Here is a 17,671-nt window from a genome sequence, read left to right on the forward strand (position 1 = left end):
GCAAATGTACATACTCTCAATTAGAGTTGCCAACCTTTTTACTGGCTCCTGCTCCTGTGACTTTAACAGCACCTTAATCTGCAAAGATTAGCAGATGATAATCTCCATGTCATGAAAAGCTTCACCTGGGCGCTTGGAAGTGTGCTTCCACACTTCCTGTGTTGTGACACCGCAGCCCCTACATGGACAGCAGGGTGCCGTTCATATTTCCAATGCCTTGTTTCAAATTTAACCACTGCGATATAGAGCTAGGGCATTGTACATCCAGTGTAAGAAAGTTGCTGTTTTTTCAGGTGGTTCGTTTCCACGAGACTGCTCCCCCTGCTGCTTACGTTTCGAATGTGACTTGCCTGAACGGAGGCATTTGCTGCTGTTGAGCAACTAGTCTGAAAAGTGCCCTGCTGGTTTCTGCACAGCAAGTTGCTATTAAGAGCACAGGATCAGGCCCGGCTGGTTCTTTCCGGGTCAGCTGGCAACTCTAAGGATCCCTGTCCAGTCCTTACTTGATGAGACTGTGCAAGATTATCAGAGGTTCCGTTTAACCATTAGGCTAAGCAAGCACAAGGGCAGGACTCCAGCCAAATACAGGTCCCTGATAAGAGGCTAGAATGAGATGAGAATTTCATCTCAAGAAATGGACGCAGCTGCCGTATCAGCCGGAGCTGATAAAAAGCCCCTCTGGTCACCGCCTCAACCTGAGATACCAGGGAGAGGTGTGGATCCAGAAGTACTCCCAGACTGCGTACCTGATCCTTTTGGAGAAGTGTGACCTCACGGGCAATGCCGCAGCTGCAACCAAGACGGGTGAGGGGGGTTGAGCAATGGGATGGAGGAGAGACCAAGAGGGGCGAGGGAGATGGAAGCAACGGGATAGAGGAGGAGGAGAAGGAATGAGGCTCAGGTGAGGGGGGAGAGATCTCTGAGGTGAGAGGAGCAATCAAGTGCTGGCACACAGATGCTCCACATGGGTCAAAGCTAGTATCCCTAATTTCAGAATGCTTTCCCAAAGTTGCTTGAGGACTAGGGTCTGGGGCTGCAAGCCTAAGCATACTTACTAGGTAGTAAGCACCATTAAACTCAGTGAAACTTGCTTCCAAGTAAACATACATCAACTTGGGCTGAAAGCCTATGATACTTTCCTGGGAGTAAGTTCCACTGAACAAAGTAAAACTTACTTCATAGTAAGCATTGATAGAATTAGGGTGGCCCCCTCATACTCTGAAGGCTGAAGCCAGTACAGCAACAACACTGGGGGATTCATTCATTCATGTGATTTTTCCCACCTACATATAAAATAGGTTTTTCTGTTTTCCAGCCTGAAAGGTTAATGTGATATGTTTCAGGGTGTTTCTTTCTGCTTTATTTTATTTTATGCATTTCTATAGTGCCTAACAAAAAGGCACCCGGGCGATTTTCAGGTTGCTTAACATTGAAATAAAAACCCACACCCTGTATTTAAATCAGTCCTACTGTTTTCTTTTTTATACCATAGGTTGTTTTGTGTATTAGAACAGATGGTACTATCTAGTTCTACCACAATTGCCTAGCCTGTTGCTTATCATAAATGCTAAGACAGTTTGACAGTTAATGGGAATTTTTTAATGAGACATTTTCAGTTTTCTAATAAAACATACTACACACACACAGATTATTCCAATTTTTGCCTAAGTTCTGAATGATAATTCTAAAAACCAGGCTTGTACTTATGCTGGGACTGCACATTAGACAAACGACTTCTCCTGTCCATTCCATCCTGCATCCACTTTTCTTGCCTGGCTGCTACACCAAACAGGATTCTAAGTGACACATAGCAAAGGAAGCAAATGCCTGGTGAATCCCAAAAGCCAGAGGAGTTACTGAAGTATTAGGCAGAGGAGTTACTGGTATTGAGAGAGGCACTATGCCTCTCAATACCAGTTGCAGGGGAGCAACAGCAGGAGAGAGGGCATGCACATACCTCTTGCCTGTGAGCTCCCCAGAGGCATCTGGTGGGCCACTGTGTGAAACACGATGCTGGACTAGATGGGCCTTGGGCCTGATCCAGCAGGGCTGTTTTAAGAACAGTTCTTAAGAAAATTTCCTATGATTACATTCTGAATAGCAGAATATATTAAGCAAATAAGATTAGTCATACAAACTTGCTGGAGTTGCACAATTTTTGCAGGGTGCATAATTGATCACGTACATAGATTTGAAGAACAGCATTGCTATATTTCTCTGGTTCACTTCATTTCAGCTCCCTCATAACAACTGGCTGATCAGCATAGATATGAAGAAACTGATGGTGAAGTGTTCGTTAAAGAAAACCTCAAGACTGAATTTGTGCTAGACTTAGGGCTTGTTTCAGTAGTAGAGCTTGGGTCCAGAATATGTGAGGCAGTAAAGATAAATGTTGCCCCCTAATGGCGTAGCAAGGAAGTAACTTGCTTAGGGAGCAAGAGGTTGCTGTTTCGAATCCCCACTAGTATGGGGAAACACCTATATTGGGCAGCAGTGATATAGGAAGATGCTGAAAGGCATCATCTCATACTGTGTGGGAGATGACAATGCTAAACCCCTCCTGTATTCTAACAAAGAAAACCACATGGCTTTGTGGTTGCCAGGAGTCGACACTGATTTGACAGCACAACTTTACCTTTACCTTTAAAGACAAGTGTTAGTGTGCTTATGTATATGTGTGAAGTCCTCTAACCAGGAGTGTAGCAAGACACTTTTCATTAGTGGTGCAGAGACAACCACTGGGGAGGCAAGAGGATTGGGGATAGGCAAGGGTGTAAGTGAGCAACAGGTAAAACCTAGTACTGGTACCCACAGTGGCACCCTCTTTCCTTTGCTCTAGTGTTTTCTTGAAATACTTGTACATTGACATTCTGCAAACTTTGGCTAGCATTAGCAATTACATCACATGGTCATAAGCCATGATATAATCATTTGTGATCACACAAATACAAATTTGCATGGCACTTTCAAAGTGAAAGGTGCTTCTGCACCTCCTCCACCTGTTTTATTGGTAACATGAAATCTCCCCCCCCCCCACACACACATTTTTATTGGTAACATAAACTTGAACTGCAAAACTGACATGCTAGGATAAGAAGTCTGCACACTGAACAAACACAATTCTTACCATCAAGTTACCCTACTCAGTCTCCACACAGTGGCTGTACTGCAGGAGGAATAGCTTATAGGGTGTGATTTCCCCTACGTGACAGGGAATAATTATGTGGTAACTATAGATATTACAATGGAGAAGTGGAAAATCAGCAATCAAATGTTCATGCTGTAGATAAGCGATCATAGACCATCCTTTAGCTTAAGTCCAATGTGAACGTTGCCCCTCACAGTGTGGAGCAGTTCCATATAGAAGCAGGTTTTGGCACTTTCCACATGACAAAGGTCAATAGTTTCAGACCTGGATCTACCTTTAACCCTAAGTTAAAGGAGGCGCTGCTTTGCAGTGGTTCCGCTCCTATCTCTCAGGCAGATTCCAGATGGTGGAGCTTGGTGACAGTTCCTCTTTAAAACGGAAGCTATTATATGGAGTCCCTCAGGGCTCCATTCTGTCACCAATGCTTTTTAATATTTACATGAAACCGCTGGGTGAGGTCATCAGGAGATTTGGTGCAGGGTGTTATCAGTATGCTGATGAAACCCAAATCTATGTCTCCTTATAATCATCATCTTCATCATCAGGAAATGACATTCACTCCCTAAATGCCTGCCTACAGGCAGTAATGGACTGGATGAGGGATAACAAATTGAAGGTGAATCTAAGCAAGACGGAGGTGCTCATTGTGGGAGATCGGAATTTAGGGGATGAGTTAGTTCTTCCTGTGCTGGATGGGGTGACACTCCTCCAGAAGGAACAGGTACGCAGCTTGGGAGTGCTCTTGGATCCAGGCCTCACCATGATATCTCAGGTGGAGGCTATGGCCAGGAGCGCCTTCTATCAGCTTCGGCTGATTCGACAGCTGTGTCCATTCCTTGAAGAGAACGATCTCAAAACAGTGGTGCATCAGCTGGTAACCTCCAGGCTCAACTACTGCAATGCGCTCTACGTGGGGCTGCCTTTGTACGTAGTTCGGAAACTTCAGATAGTTCAAAATGCGGCAGCCAGATTGGTCTCTGGGGTAGCCCGGAGAGACCATATTATGCCTGTCTTAAAACAGCTGCACTGGCTGCTGATATGTTTCCAGGCGAAATACAAAGTGCTGGTTATTACCTTTAAAGCTCTGAACGGCTTGGGTCCAGGTTACCTTAGAGAGCGCTTTCTTTGGTATGATCCCCATCGCTCGTTGAGGTCATCTGGAGAGCTCTGTCTCCAGTTACCACTGGTACATCTGGTGGCGACTCAGAACCGGGCCTTTTCTGTAGCTGCTCCTGGTCTATGGAATGCACTCCCAGCAGATATCCGCAGTTTAGGCTCGCTGTTGGCCTTTAAGAGAGCCCTAAAAACCTATTTGTTTGGCCTGGCCTTCCAAGGCTTGTAAAGTGTTGTTTTAAAAAGTATTTTAATTGGTTTTAAATCATTTTGGAATTGTTTTAATATTGTTTTTAGCATTGTGTTTGAATTGTGGGTTTTATGTCTTTTTTAAAAAGTTGTTGTACACGGCCCAGAGCCTCTGGATGGGGCAGTTTATAAATGTAATAAATAAATAAATAAGTCTGCATCTACCTTGAACTCACCTGTAAAGTTTTATGAATACAAATACGATGAATACTTATAAACTGCTTTTCAACAAGAAGTTCCCAAAGCGGTTTACAAAGAGAAATAAATAAGATGGCTCCCCGTCCCCAAAGGGCTCACAATCTAAAAAAGAAACATAAGATCAGCTCTGCTGGATCTGGCTCAAGGCCCATCTAGTCCAGCATCCTGTTTCACACAGTGGCCCACCAGATGCCTCTGAAAAGCCCACAGGCAAGAAGTATGTGCATGCCCTCCCTCCTGCTGTTCCTCCCCTGCAACTGGTACTCAGAGGCATCCTGCCTTTGAGGCTGGAGGTGGCCTTAAGCCCTCCAACTAGTAGCCAATGATAGACCTCTCCTCCATGAAGTTATCCAAACCCTTCTTAAAGCCATCCAGGTTATTGGTTGTCACATCTTGTGGCAGAGAATTCCACAAGTTGATTATGTGTTGTGTGAAAAACTCCTTCTGTTTCTTGGCCCTTGATTTCCTGGCAATCAATTTCATGGGATGAGCCCTGGTTCTAGTGTTATGGGAGAGGGAGAAGAACTTATCTCTATCCACTTTCTCCACATCATGCATGATTTTATCGATCTCTATCATGTCTCCCCGCAGTCGTCTTTTTTCTAAACTAAGAAGCCCCAGGTGTTGTAGCCTTGCCTCATAAGAAAGGTGGTGCTCTAGGCCCCTGATCATCTTGGTTGCTCTCTTCTGCAGCTTTTCCAGTTCAACAATGTCCTTTTTTAGATGTGGTGACCAGAATTGTACGCAGTATTCCAAGTGTGGTCACACCATAGTTTTGCATAAAGTTATAATATTAGCCGTTTTATTTTCAATCCCCTTCCTAATGATCCCTAGCATGGAATTGGCCTTTTTCACAGCTGCCGCACACTGAGTCAACACTTTCAACGAGCTGTCCACCGTGACCCCAAGATCCCTCTCCTGGTCAGTCACATTGGCCTTCCAATTTCGGAAGGAAGTCTTCTTCCCTTTTATGGCTTCCTTGATGGTACCTGTTAGCCATGCTGGCATCCTCCAGGACTTAGTGGTACCTTTCCTCCTTTAGGGCATACAATCTAACTGTGCTTCTAGTAATGTGGTTTTGAGTAAACTCCATGCATTCTGGAACGAAGTGACTCTCCTGATTTTCCCTTTCAGCTTTCTTTTCACCACACTCTTCATTTTGGAGAAGTTTCCTCTTCTGAAATTCAAAATGTCTGTATTAGACTTCCTTGGTGATTCTTGTTGGGAATTCTCTCTGGTAGGAGAAACCCTTACTCATTATAGCAGAGTGCACAGAGGCACAACACAGTGGAATTTGGTTAGGCATGCATGTATGCTGAGAGTAAAATAACTTGGAGCCAGTTCATAGTTTCAAAGCAATATAAGGAGTATTTATTAGAGAACTCCATTCTAGATAGGAAAGTGAAGAGATAGGATCTCTATCTATCTAGCTGGATGCAGATGGATTCTGCATGTCTGCACACATGGTGCAGGGAGAGAGGAGCTTGCATGTTGCAAGGGAGAAGGAAGGGAAGGGAAGAGGAAGTGGCAGGAAGGAAGCCCCTGAGATTAGCAATCTACATATCAAAGCTTCAACCTCTCTTTCCCTTTGTCTTTTAAAAAACGTTATATATGTGAATATATGCAGCAAACCACCACTAGAGGGATGCCAAGCTACAATAGATGGGTGGGCTGCTCTCCCCCTGATGAACATATGGAAGTGAACACTTTTTAAAGTGCCTTTTTGCCCACTTTATTTATTCATTTATTTGATTTCTATACCGTCCTTCCAAAAAATGGCTCACGGTTTACACTGAGAAATAATAAATAAATAAGATGGCTCCCTGTCCCCAAAGGGCTCACAATCTAAAAAGAAACATAAGATAGACACCAGCAACAGTCACTTGAGGTACTGTGCAGGGGGGGTGGGGTGGATAGGGCCAGTTACTCTCCCCCTGCTAAAGAGAATCACCACCTTAAAAGGTGCATCATTGCCAAGTTAGCAGGGGACGGTAGTTAGCTAGCTAGGACGAAGAATTTATACCAGTTTTCAACCGAAAAAAGTCCACAAAGCAGGTGTACATAGCAAAAATGGAATGGGAAAATGGGATGAAAGTACGGTAGTTGGTGTGAAGATGTAGAATAAATACAGTGATGGAGACAGAACGCAGAATACAGAAAACACAGATGAGAAGCTTTTCATCTTTTCAAACCGCTTTGGGAACTTTTGTCGAAAAGCGGTATATCAATATCCGTCGTATTCCTATCTTTTCCAAAAGTGGGGATACAGCCATTATCGACTCTTCCTCACCCCAGAAGCCCCCTGGGTGGAAGGAACCCGAGACCAATTCGAGCACCCAGGGATCAACACGAGCCTGCACAACAACAACTCCTCCCGTCCTGACTCCATCTTAGAAAAGGCAGGCTTCGGGGGGCCACAGCACTTCACCAGCCTCTAGCGCCCTGCTTTCTAATGGAGCGCAGGTCAAGCTTTCCCGACATTACTTGCATGTGGCTGCCTGCCTGCAGATCTGCCACCCCTTCCTTGCGCGCTGAGCTTCAGCAGCCGCCGCGGCATCCTTTCAGCACGACGACGAGCCCCGCTGCAAGCCAGCCAGCATGCACACGCGCGCGGCGCGGGGTCGAGTCGGCAAGGAGGCGGTTGCAGTCGAAGCGCGCGTCGCTTCTTGGTTACACACAAGCCACGACACTTCAAAGAAATAAAATCAAATCGGGAATGGCAGCCCTCAGCCCCAGAGAGGCGGACACAGCGCTTGGAGAGTAGCCGCTCTCGCCTTCTCTGAGCTGCACGGGGAGGCTTCGCCTTGCCGGCGGCCGGCTCTGCTTGGCGAGCCAGCCACCCCAAGGAGGCCCCACCCAAGGCCCGCTTGGGGAGTGGCCGTGTCAAGCGGCGCCTTCCCCTGCTCAGGCGAGCCAGGCAGCGCAGTCTACCCTCGCTAGGGCGACCAGCCGGTGAGGACGCGGCTGCATAGAGGAGCTCCGATGAGGCCGTGGTGCCTGCTGCCTCCTCAGGGCTTGCCGAGCGAGGGCGACGAGACCAGGTGGGTTTGGGGCGCCGAGAAATCTTCCTCTGTTTGGAGGAGCGGTGGTGGTGGTGCTGACACGACTGGAAAGGTTTGGTTTTTGAGCCGGGAACTGCGCGCACTCTCTCGCTCTCTCGGAATGCCAGGGGTTTGTAAAGGGGAGAGCACCCCTGAGCATGCGAAGACTGCATTTGCGGCCCCACAGAAGAGACCCAGCAAACCCCACCCACCCCTGGTATTAGGGAGCAAGGCTTTTCTGGGTCGAGAGTGGGGTTTCTTCGAGATTGGAGCCCTCCCCGACTGCAGACAATCGCGATCGATTGTTGGGGGGAAGAGAGAGATCGGCTCGCTCCATGTTCTGGGGGTCCCGGGTAGATTAAAGACCACTTCATGCCGCCGACGAGTTTCTGCTCGATCCTCTTGGACCTTACGCGCAGCAACTGGCAAAAATGCTCTCTCCTCGTTCGGGTAGCGAGGAAGGCGTTACCTGTGAGACTTCTGCCTGTCGGGCAACTGTTGAAGGCACGTAGGTTCTAGGAGGAAAGCTGGAGTGATGCTGACAATGAGTCTGAGGAGTGCGAACCAAAAGTCGGTAGTGATTTGGGGTCAATAATCAATTTCGTTGGTCTCTAGTTACAAAGGTGTGGTTTTCATAGGATTCCCCTGGGGCAAAATGTGTATGGCAGAGGCAGCCGAGTGTAGCTTTGCTTGATTACACACAGCTGCCTGTCCTTTATTTCAAACAAACAAAACAGTTGGGTGAGGTTGTAGTCGTGAACAGACAGGCAGCTGCTTTAACCCTTGCCCCTCACAGTTGTTCCCTTCCCAAGTCCCCCCCCCACTCCATGTTGGGGGATTTCCCCCCCCCTTTGTGAGTAAAAAGGCAGCTTGGAGAGGAATTTTGAGCCCCCCCCAAATGACTTTGGCTGGTTTGGGTGATTCTTTGCCCAACTGGCTTGTCCCACATGAGAAAGACATGCGCGTGTATGTCTCCCGCAGCCCGCAGTGTGCCATTGCTTAACTGTGTGTGTGCTGTGCAGGAGTCCAGTACTAGAGCTGGACCCACCCCACACAGTTAAGAATGGCACACTGTGGGGAAGAAACATGCATTTTCACATGTCTGTCTTGTGGGGCAGGCTGGTGAGACAAAGTACTGTCTAAACTGACCCCACGGTGGTGTCGGCGGCAGGGGGAAGAGTTAAGCAGCCTCTCGCCTCCCTGCATTAGTCTCCACTAGTATTTTTAAGCCCGTTATGATAACGGGCGCTAGCTTTCTATCCCGTCTTTTCTGTCTCTCTGTCTCTCTGTCTCTGTCTCTGTCTCTCTCTCTCTCTCTCTCTCTCTCTCTCTCTCTCTCTCTTTCTGTCTCTTTTCCCCCCCCTTGTCCCCTCTCTCTTTTTGTTTTTTGTTTTGTTGTTGTCTCTGTTTTTGTTCTTCCTTATTCTGCTTTTACTTTTTTTGGGGGGGGGGTGGATGAATAACGGCCAAAATGGCCCATGAGAAGGTGGCCGCCCCTGCCTATCGCCCTCCCGCGCACCCAGCTGCCGGAGCCCACCTTAACCGCTCCAGCCCGAAGGAGAAGAGAGGAACTCGGAAACAGAGCTATTCTCTGTGTTAAGCTGCTGCCCATACTGTCGCAATGGAAGCAATAGGTGTCCTTTGCGTCCATAGCGGCAGTTTGAGCAGTGACTTAGCACAGAGAGGAGCTCTGCTCGTGAGCTCCTCTCTTTTCCCTCGGGCTGGAGCGGGTAAGGTGGTCTTCGACAGCTGGTAGGGCGATAGGCGGGGGCGGCGACCTTCTCATGGGCCATTTTGGCCCTTAATCTTTTTTTGGGGGGAGCGGGGAAGGTGATTTTGGGCAGCTGGGAGGGCGGGCGAGCAGGCGGCGGCTGTGAGCGGGCGGGGGCCTCGTTGGCGGCTTCGCCGCCACCTCGCCCAGCTTCATTTTGGGCAGCTGGGAGGGCAGGTGAGCAGGCGGGGGCGACGGCTGTGAGCGGGTGGGGGCCTCGTTGGCGGCTTCGCCGCCACCTCGCCCAGCTTCCCTGTCCCCCTTCTCGGTCTTCCCCCGCCGCCATTGCCCTCGCCTTTTTCAGGGCGGCCGCTTCTGGTTGTCTCGGCCTCCTCTCGCCGTGCCGCAGCTCATGGCCGAGGCGGCGGCTCTGCCGCCGCCTCGGCCACTTCCCCCGCCGCCACACACCGGCTAATGGCCGCCCGTGGCTGTGGGACACTGGTGTTTGAGGTCCTGTGTCCCTTGGGCTCTTCTGGGCCTGCGCTTCGCGCAGGCCCAGAACAGCCCAGGGAGGCAGGGACGCAGATCCCCAACGTTCCAAAGCCACGGCCACTCACTTAGCCTTTTATTATATAGGATGCAAGATTACAGCCTCCCACAGGGCAAAGTTACATGCAATGGCTGTGTCATGTGTAGCTTGGCCCGGCCCTCCCCTCCCTGAAGTGGTAGATCTATGTCTCTGGGCTTGTGACTAAATGCTCTTCCATACAAGAAATTGCCTCTGTACAGAAAACAGGATGTCCGGGAGAAGGTTAAGCTAAGCTAGAGTTTTTCTCACCGACATGCTAATTTTTTCTTTGTGCAGGAAATTCTTTTTTACTGCCTCACTTGAAATGGGGCATTTCAGACACACCCTTCTCATGATCATCACTCTTGTGAGGATTGGCCCTTTTTCAATGTGGAAGAACTCTCATTATCACTCTGACATGTGCCCTGGTGTATGTGTCCCTCTCTCCCCTATCCAGTATCACCTTGTGAGATCTCTTCTGCGTTTCCTGAGATGCACACTCTGCTGAATGAAAAAAACCACCACTTCTCTCATTCACAGCCCTCTTTCCCTTGTTGCATATACTTTCATTTCCTGTAAGAAGAAATTCCTCTTTCCCACTTCATCATAGATGAGTATTCTCCTAACTCAAGATCACATCCTTCTACTTTGTGTTAATTAGGGCATTTCTATAGTTTGGTAGTCACCTTAAGTGGTGCTTTGGGGAAATGCTTGACTAACAAGCAGGAGGTTGCCGGTTCGAATCCCTGCTGGTACTATATTGGGCAGCAGCTATATAGGAAGATGCTGAGAGGTATCATCTCAGACTGTGCCAGAGGAGGCAATGGTAAACCCCTTCTGCATTCTACCAAAGAAAACCACAGGGCTCTGTGGGCGCCAGGAGTCGAAATCAACTTGATGGCACACTTTGCCTTTCGTTTGGTAGCTGGCAATCTCATGCCTGTGTCTTTGGCTGTGTGTTCATGCCAAGGTTGAGGCCAGATTCTGGGCAACCTGGGGGCAAAGTCCTCTGCTGGGCACTCCATGACACTGGGGAGAGGGTGTCCCCACATGGCACATGAGCTAAGTCCTCCCCCTGGTGCTGCCCAGTTTCACCAGCATTGCTGCTGAAAGGCGTGCTGCTGCTCACCATCGCCTGGTAAGACAGGGTCCAGTGGGGAGGCTGGCTTTCCAAGCAGCGGCATTTTAGGGGTTGTCCAGTGGGCCCTTGGATCCATGACTGACCTGGTTGACCCTTGGCAGTATGCCTGTCTGGTTCATAATATATACTCATAATTATTTGTAGGGGTTTTGTTTTGTTATATTTGAATAAGTGTTGAATAGGTAGTGAAAGTTTGTATTAAGGAGTACAGTGTGGAAAATCTGCTAGCAAGTTGTATGTGCTCCTGGAAATCTGACGTGCTCTTTGAAAAGTGAAATATTTTCTTATCGTATTATTACAAAAATTCAACACCATGCTAATACCACCATAAAAATCACAAGACAAAACTACTGGAAAATGCAGTGGTCTATGTGATGAAGAAAATTACTCTAGTCTTGTCCTTTCAATTTCAATGGGATTACTTTGAGTAATTTCCCTCATGCCAGCCCATAAAGAAAGACCAAACTTCTACTGTGCTATTAAGAGGAGGACTTACACAATCATTGTTAATGAACGTAAGTCTCAATCAGCAAGCTATGTAGATCTGATCCATCCATATTGTGTTTTTTCTGCATACATTCAATATAGGACCACGCATCTTTAAAAGCATGTATTTTCCTTCCTTAGACTTCTCTTAAATGAATGTATCCTGGTTTTTTTGGCCATCACAATTATCTTCCAGCTTTTAGATTACAAATGTTTTACATCAGGGGATTGCCTGTTTGCTATTTACTACTTTTAAAATTTTTATGGCCATCAATAAATCCAAAACAATCCCATGATTCTTCATAGGCACAACATTTATAAAATATATTTCTAGTTCTAGTTAAGGGGAACTAATCTGTGTTAAGCAATAATAAGAACTGTGTCCTTAGTAAACAATAATGCACAGTTGCCTTTCCCAGCACTCTTATCATGGAACCCCGACAGTCCTACAAAACGCATTAATGTGAACTGTGGTAATTGTTGAGTTTCCCTCACTCTTGTTTCTACACCTAGAGCCCTGTAACACTGTTGAGGCATTGCTTTCCCATAATTAACTGGATTTGGAATCATAATGGAAGTTCCACACCACTTAATATTGCACAGGTTTTATCCAGCAATGCCATTTCCCCATCACAAAGCTCTTTCTGGAATCTTTACTCCCAAGCAAGTTTCATTCAGCAAAGATCCTTTTCCATAGTAATTAAGCTTTCTGTTTGCAGCTCTTGCCTGTTTCATTGCTTCCTGGGCATTTTTCACACAGCAAGACTTACCACGAGTTTACTGTGAGTTTGAAGTTGCCCCAAAAAACCAACGCAGAAAGTGGATTTTTTTTTAACCCTGGATATAAATCTGGCTACAGTCTAACGTGCAACGAGAAACCCAAATCATGTGTGAAGTGCTCCCTGATAGCTTGCAGAGACTTCGGGGTAAATCTGGCCACAAAGCCTTTTCTGGAATCACAAGAAAGTTTCATTCAGCAAAGATCCTTTTCAATAGTAATTAAGCTTTCTGTTTTCTGCTCTTATGATGATCCTTCAATTGTCCCAGTGTCAGTCTCTGTTTCTGCAGTATGGAGACTTCACTTACTAGCTTCCAAGCATTATTTTTTCCGTTAAATTTTTTAATAGTGAAAGTACTACTGTGGTATATAATATGTCATGAAAGCCCCCTCGCCCAGGAACAGCAATTGACACTGGGGCAATTAAGAGGGGCTAAGAAACAATAAATTCTTAAAAAGTAGAAAAACAGGATCAGAAATACTGAAAAAATGTCCTATTATAATATGATGATGATGATGAATATTTATATACCACTTTTTAATAAAAGGTTCTCAAAATAAAAAGGAATTAAGATGGTTCCCTGTCTCAAAAGGGCTCCCAGTCTAAAAGGAAACACAAGGTAGACACCAGCAGTGGCAACAGCAAAAATGCTGTGCTGAGGATGGACGGGGACAGTGGCTCTCCTCACCCTCATCCCACTAGATATAAGAGAGTCACCAATTCAAACAGTGTCTCTTTGCCCAGTTAGCGAGGTAAAGGGTTCTTGCATAAAACCATTTAATGAGGCGGTTCTCACGATCAGTGGGAGCCACCTGGGGAGGGTTAGCGAGGAGAGTGGTCTTAGCCCGCTCTCCCCGCACACGATCAGGCAGTCTACTCTGGGCGGCCGCCCACACGACTGCCGGCTCCGTTACAGAGCCAGTGGGGGCTGGGAGGATCGGGGGCCGCACAGCCCCCAGAAGCTCTAGCATGCCCTGCTCTCGCTCCGCACACCTGGTTTTAGGGCAGGGGTCGTTTAGCGGGTTACCCGATGAAGAACCACCGGGCTCGCAGCCAAGCCCAGTGGTTCTCACGAAGGGAGAAAATCGAGCTAGCCTCTGCTAGCCCGGTTTTCTCCCATTGTGTGAATAGCCTCAATGAGTTTCACTTAACATGACATGTCTCACAATAAAGTCGGATTAATACATTTGTCTATCAATCTGTCTGTAATCACCATTGGACCGCATTGTGATACATTGTGATTCTGTGCCCAGACTTAAATACCCAATATAGCCAGATTAACATCTGTCTGTGAAGGGCCAGAGGACACACTGAGATGCCCCCCCCGCTAAATTGCAGCCCCCCACCCCTTTGTCTGTCTTTAGCTGCATAAAACTCAACTGAGTTTCAGAACGACCATGGGATTACATTGAGATTGCTGTTTACCAGCAAATTGCACACAGGCTTTGCTGTCTGCTGTGTCCGTGAGTATCTTGCAACTGAACATAGCAAAACATTGAGAGGACCCACTGGTCAATTGACTTTATGAAACAGCTACCAGTCACAGATGCACACACTGAACCTCCAAAAACAAAACCCTCCACAAACAAAACCCAGCCATGTTGGTCTGGGCACAGAATTGGAACCCACTGCAATGTGTTTTACTGTGAATTATGTAGGGCACAGAATCGCAATCTCTCTCAATGCCATTTCTTCTCCTGGCCAGTCCAAAACAGAAGGGTGAATCTGGCTTTATTGTGAAGTGTATGGATGCAGAACCACAGTCCATTTCAGTGTATTTCTGTGGCCATTTGGATAATCACAGTCTGTTCCAATGCCTTTCAATTGCCATTTGGAACGGCAATACTTTTTTTTTGTTCATTTGGGAATGGTTCTTAAAACTACTGTGTGAGTAGCCAGTTCTCCTGGATCTAATGCACTCCACTTCAGTCAGTGGCCATTTGGAAACGTGATGCATTCTTATGTCCATTTGGAAGGAACTAATGCATTCCAATGGCCATTTGGAACATTTTAGTATGTTTAGCTGAAATTGTGTAAAAGCAACATGTGCCTTCAGACTAAGAATCTTCTGAGGTGGAGGGCCTTTCTTGGACTACCAAAAAGCCAGCTGAGTCTAATCCCCAGCTGCTTTCCCCAGTCAGATGAGGAGATGGGATTGAGAGAGGAGGTCGCAGAAGCTCTAGCAAATGGAGGTTCTGGAATGGAGAGGGTTGGTTATCATCACTTGCTGAAAGTGGGTGCTGGGGTGAGGAAGTGCTTGTAAATAAAGTGGGAGAGAGAGAGAGCTATTTGTACTTTAATAGCCGAACAAAGAAAGAACAAAATTTCAGCTGGTTCAATATGCAGCGACAAGACCTTTTATTAGACCTGCTGAGATTAGAGCTGCTCCATCCCTGCTAGCTTTTAGGAAACAACTGAAGGCACGTCTCTTCAGCCAAGCTTTTCTAGTTAGTTGGTGTTTTTGATGGATATTTTAATCTGGTTTTTAAATATGTTTTAACTATTAAATTCTTGGTTTGTTTTATGCGGTAAAACATAAAGACTAGAGACTTGGGTAGTGGGCAGTATACAAAATAAATAAATAAATAAATAAATAAAATAATCACAGACAGATTTTTGGAACATGTTATTCCAACTGCATTGGCTGTTTATTTGTGTTTTGAATGCCATTCATTGTTTAATTTTTTAAAATTATTATTTCTAGGCCACTTTTTGATAAGGCTCCAAAGTGGCATATAATGTAAAACCAAAATAAAGCACAATAAAAAAATAAGTTGACAATAATATTATAGTATAAAACAGAGATCAAATCATAGTCCAGAGCAGGGTCTCAAACTGTGGCCCTTCTGCAGGTGCTGAACTACAACTCCCATTATCCCAAGTCACTGTGGCCAGGAGCCAGAGATGATAGGGGCCTTTCGACCAACAACTGCAGGAGGGCTGCATTTTGAGACCCCTGATCCAGAGCAATCACTTCTAAAACCCTACACAGCTTGGAACTTGGATACCTTAAGAATAATCTCCTTCTGCCTGCCCATTGTGGTCTATTGGGGAGGCCCTTTGGCATGACCAACACCATCAGAAGTGGACATTATTTATCTATTTACTTACTTACTTAAGGGAGCACAGCACTGCTCCCAACAATACTTGAATAGCAAGGGCAATTTAAAACCAGGGTGAGGGAAGAAGAGAGCGAGAGCTGGCAGTCAGTGGGAAGAAGAAGAAAGGTGGATTCAGAAGGCAGCTGCTACCTCTCTCTCCCCCTGCCCTCACCTGGCTTTGGCTTTAACCCTGGAACTACTGGGATCTTGCCTCAGGTGTTTTCAAGCCAGTCTCTGAAGGGATGCTCAGCTCTCTCAAAATGTCACCAACCAAATTGCTCCGATGAGCCTGAAATAAAAAGGAGTACGTACTATAGAGCAGGTGCTACAGAGTCTTGGTTCAAAATGCTGAGCCCACTCTCCTCTTTTTGCTTCCCCCCCCCACCCCTACACTGCTGCCTTCCCCTACCCCCAATCCCCCAGAGCCTCAGGGCAGCCAGCAACATGGCTGAAGACTGTTCCAGTCGGCAGGAAAGGTAGGGTAGACTCCCCACTCCCACCCCGTTTGTATAAATTCTCTCCTTTCTCAGTCCCGGTTGTTTCAGGAAAGTTTTCTAACAACCAAAAAACTTCTTCACATCATTCCTCAGACTAGCTTTGCATTTCAGGAGAGAGATTCAGCTAAAGAGGAGCCAGAGCTATGTTTGAAGTGCAGAGAGTCAAAGCAGCAGAGAGATAATCTGCCTAGCTGAAAGAGGCAGAGTTGCACCTCCTTATTTACTTGGGGTTTTTAATCACTTGGATATTTCCTCGCTCCTGTCCCCCTCCCCCTCACAGCTTGCTCATAGGAACATAGGAAGCTGCCATATACTGAGTCAGACCATTGGTTCATCTAGCTCAGTATTGTCTACACAGACTGGCAGCGGCTTCTCTAAGGTTGCAGGCAGGAATCTCTCTCAGCCGTATCTTGGGAAAGCCAGGGAGGGAACTTGGAACCTAGATGCTCTTCTCAGAGCGGCTCCATCCCCTAAAGGGAATATCTTACAGTGCTCACATGTCTCCCATTCAAAGGCAAACCAGGGCAGACCCTGCTCAGCTAAGGAGACAAGTCATGCTTGCTACCACAAGACCAGTTCTCCTCTCTGTTGCTCACTTGCCCTTAACTTGTGGGGCAAGAGTGGAGAGATGATGGCTTGAAATATGTAGGCATCAGGCATGGCCCTCCCCGTCCTCTTCCCCTTCCCCTTGGTGCAATTCCAGCAGGCATGTTTACTTGGAAGAAAGCCCTGTCATCACTCATTTAGATCCTGCTCTTCCTCCAAGGAGTCCAGAGCAGATGCATGGTTATCTTTATTCTCACATAACCCTGTGAGGTAGGTAACACTGAGAGATACGTGGCTGGCCCGGAGTCACCCAGTGAGTTTCATATCTGAATGGGGATTTGAACTTGGGTTTTCCCAGCCCTACTTCAGTACCCTGACCACTACACCATCTTGGCTCTCTAAGTGGCAAATTTAACACTGCTCACACTCTTCAATTCACTCTTTGACATCTTCAATTCCATATGTTCTGTCTATTTATTTAATTGCAGGGGGTAATTATCGTTAAACTTCTTAAGAAATTTTTTTAAGGGTATGGCAGAACGGTTCCTACCTACATATTTATTTGTAGGCTTACTAGATTTGTTCTGATAGGTTTGAGATGGCTCTTAGAAGTTTGTATGCACTTGTGTAAATAGTCCTTGCAAAGTCTCAAAGTGGTTTACATAGCAAGAGGTGTAAGAAAATGATTTTCTGCTTCAGAGGAGTTAACAGTCTTAAAACAAGCTCACTCACATACACTATTTACACAGTATGCCATCAGTCAGTATGATTCTGTAATCATAAGAAACGTTAAGGAGGCCCCTCTCACGCTGATTCCCTCCCAGCCCTGCACCCCCACAACCCCAGGAACAGCCCTGCAAGTGTCCAGAAAAATTGGCTCCAACATTTTGGGCTGGCTCCCAAGAAAAATCATCAAGGCCTCGGCCTACAGCATAAAATAGGCGCACAGATTAAAATCGTTGGAGATGGGGTTCCAGTGCATCGACCTTTTGCCCCAACTATCCTAATGACCACTAAGGGCATTGGGAGTAGAGACAGTGAGTAAGGGTCTCTCTATCTGTCCTTACTCTATGACCCCTGATCTGACTCTTCA

At 46.6% G+C, this 17,671-nt stretch overlaps 1 protein-coding gene across 8 annotated transcripts in view; it reads left to right on the forward strand.

The window, feature by feature from the left end:
- The first annotated feature begins 7,244 nt into the window (after window positions 1–7,244).
- Window positions 7,245–17,671, forward strand: part of GPR160 (G protein-coupled receptor 160) — a 39,130-nt gene continuing 28,703 nt past the window's right edge. For 3 of the 8 annotated variants that reach the window (XM_053312216.1, XM_053312218.1, XM_053312217.1), the window contains exon 1: window positions 7,245–7,749. The gene's annotated coding sequence lies outside the window, so the exon portion shown is untranslated. Of the gene's footprint in view, window positions 7,750–8,300; window positions 8,320–17,671 lie in introns of those variants that run through there. The other 5 variants (XM_053312211.1, XM_053312212.1, XM_053312215.1 and 2 more) reach the window with 3 other exon arrangements.

Source organism: Hemicordylus capensis, chromosome 3 (assembly GCF_027244095.1).
Source record: "Hemicordylus capensis ecotype Gifberg chromosome 3, rHemCap1.1.pri, whole genome shotgun sequence".
NCBI classification, from domain to species: domain Eukaryota; kingdom Metazoa; phylum Chordata; class Lepidosauria; order Squamata; family Cordylidae; genus Hemicordylus; species Hemicordylus capensis.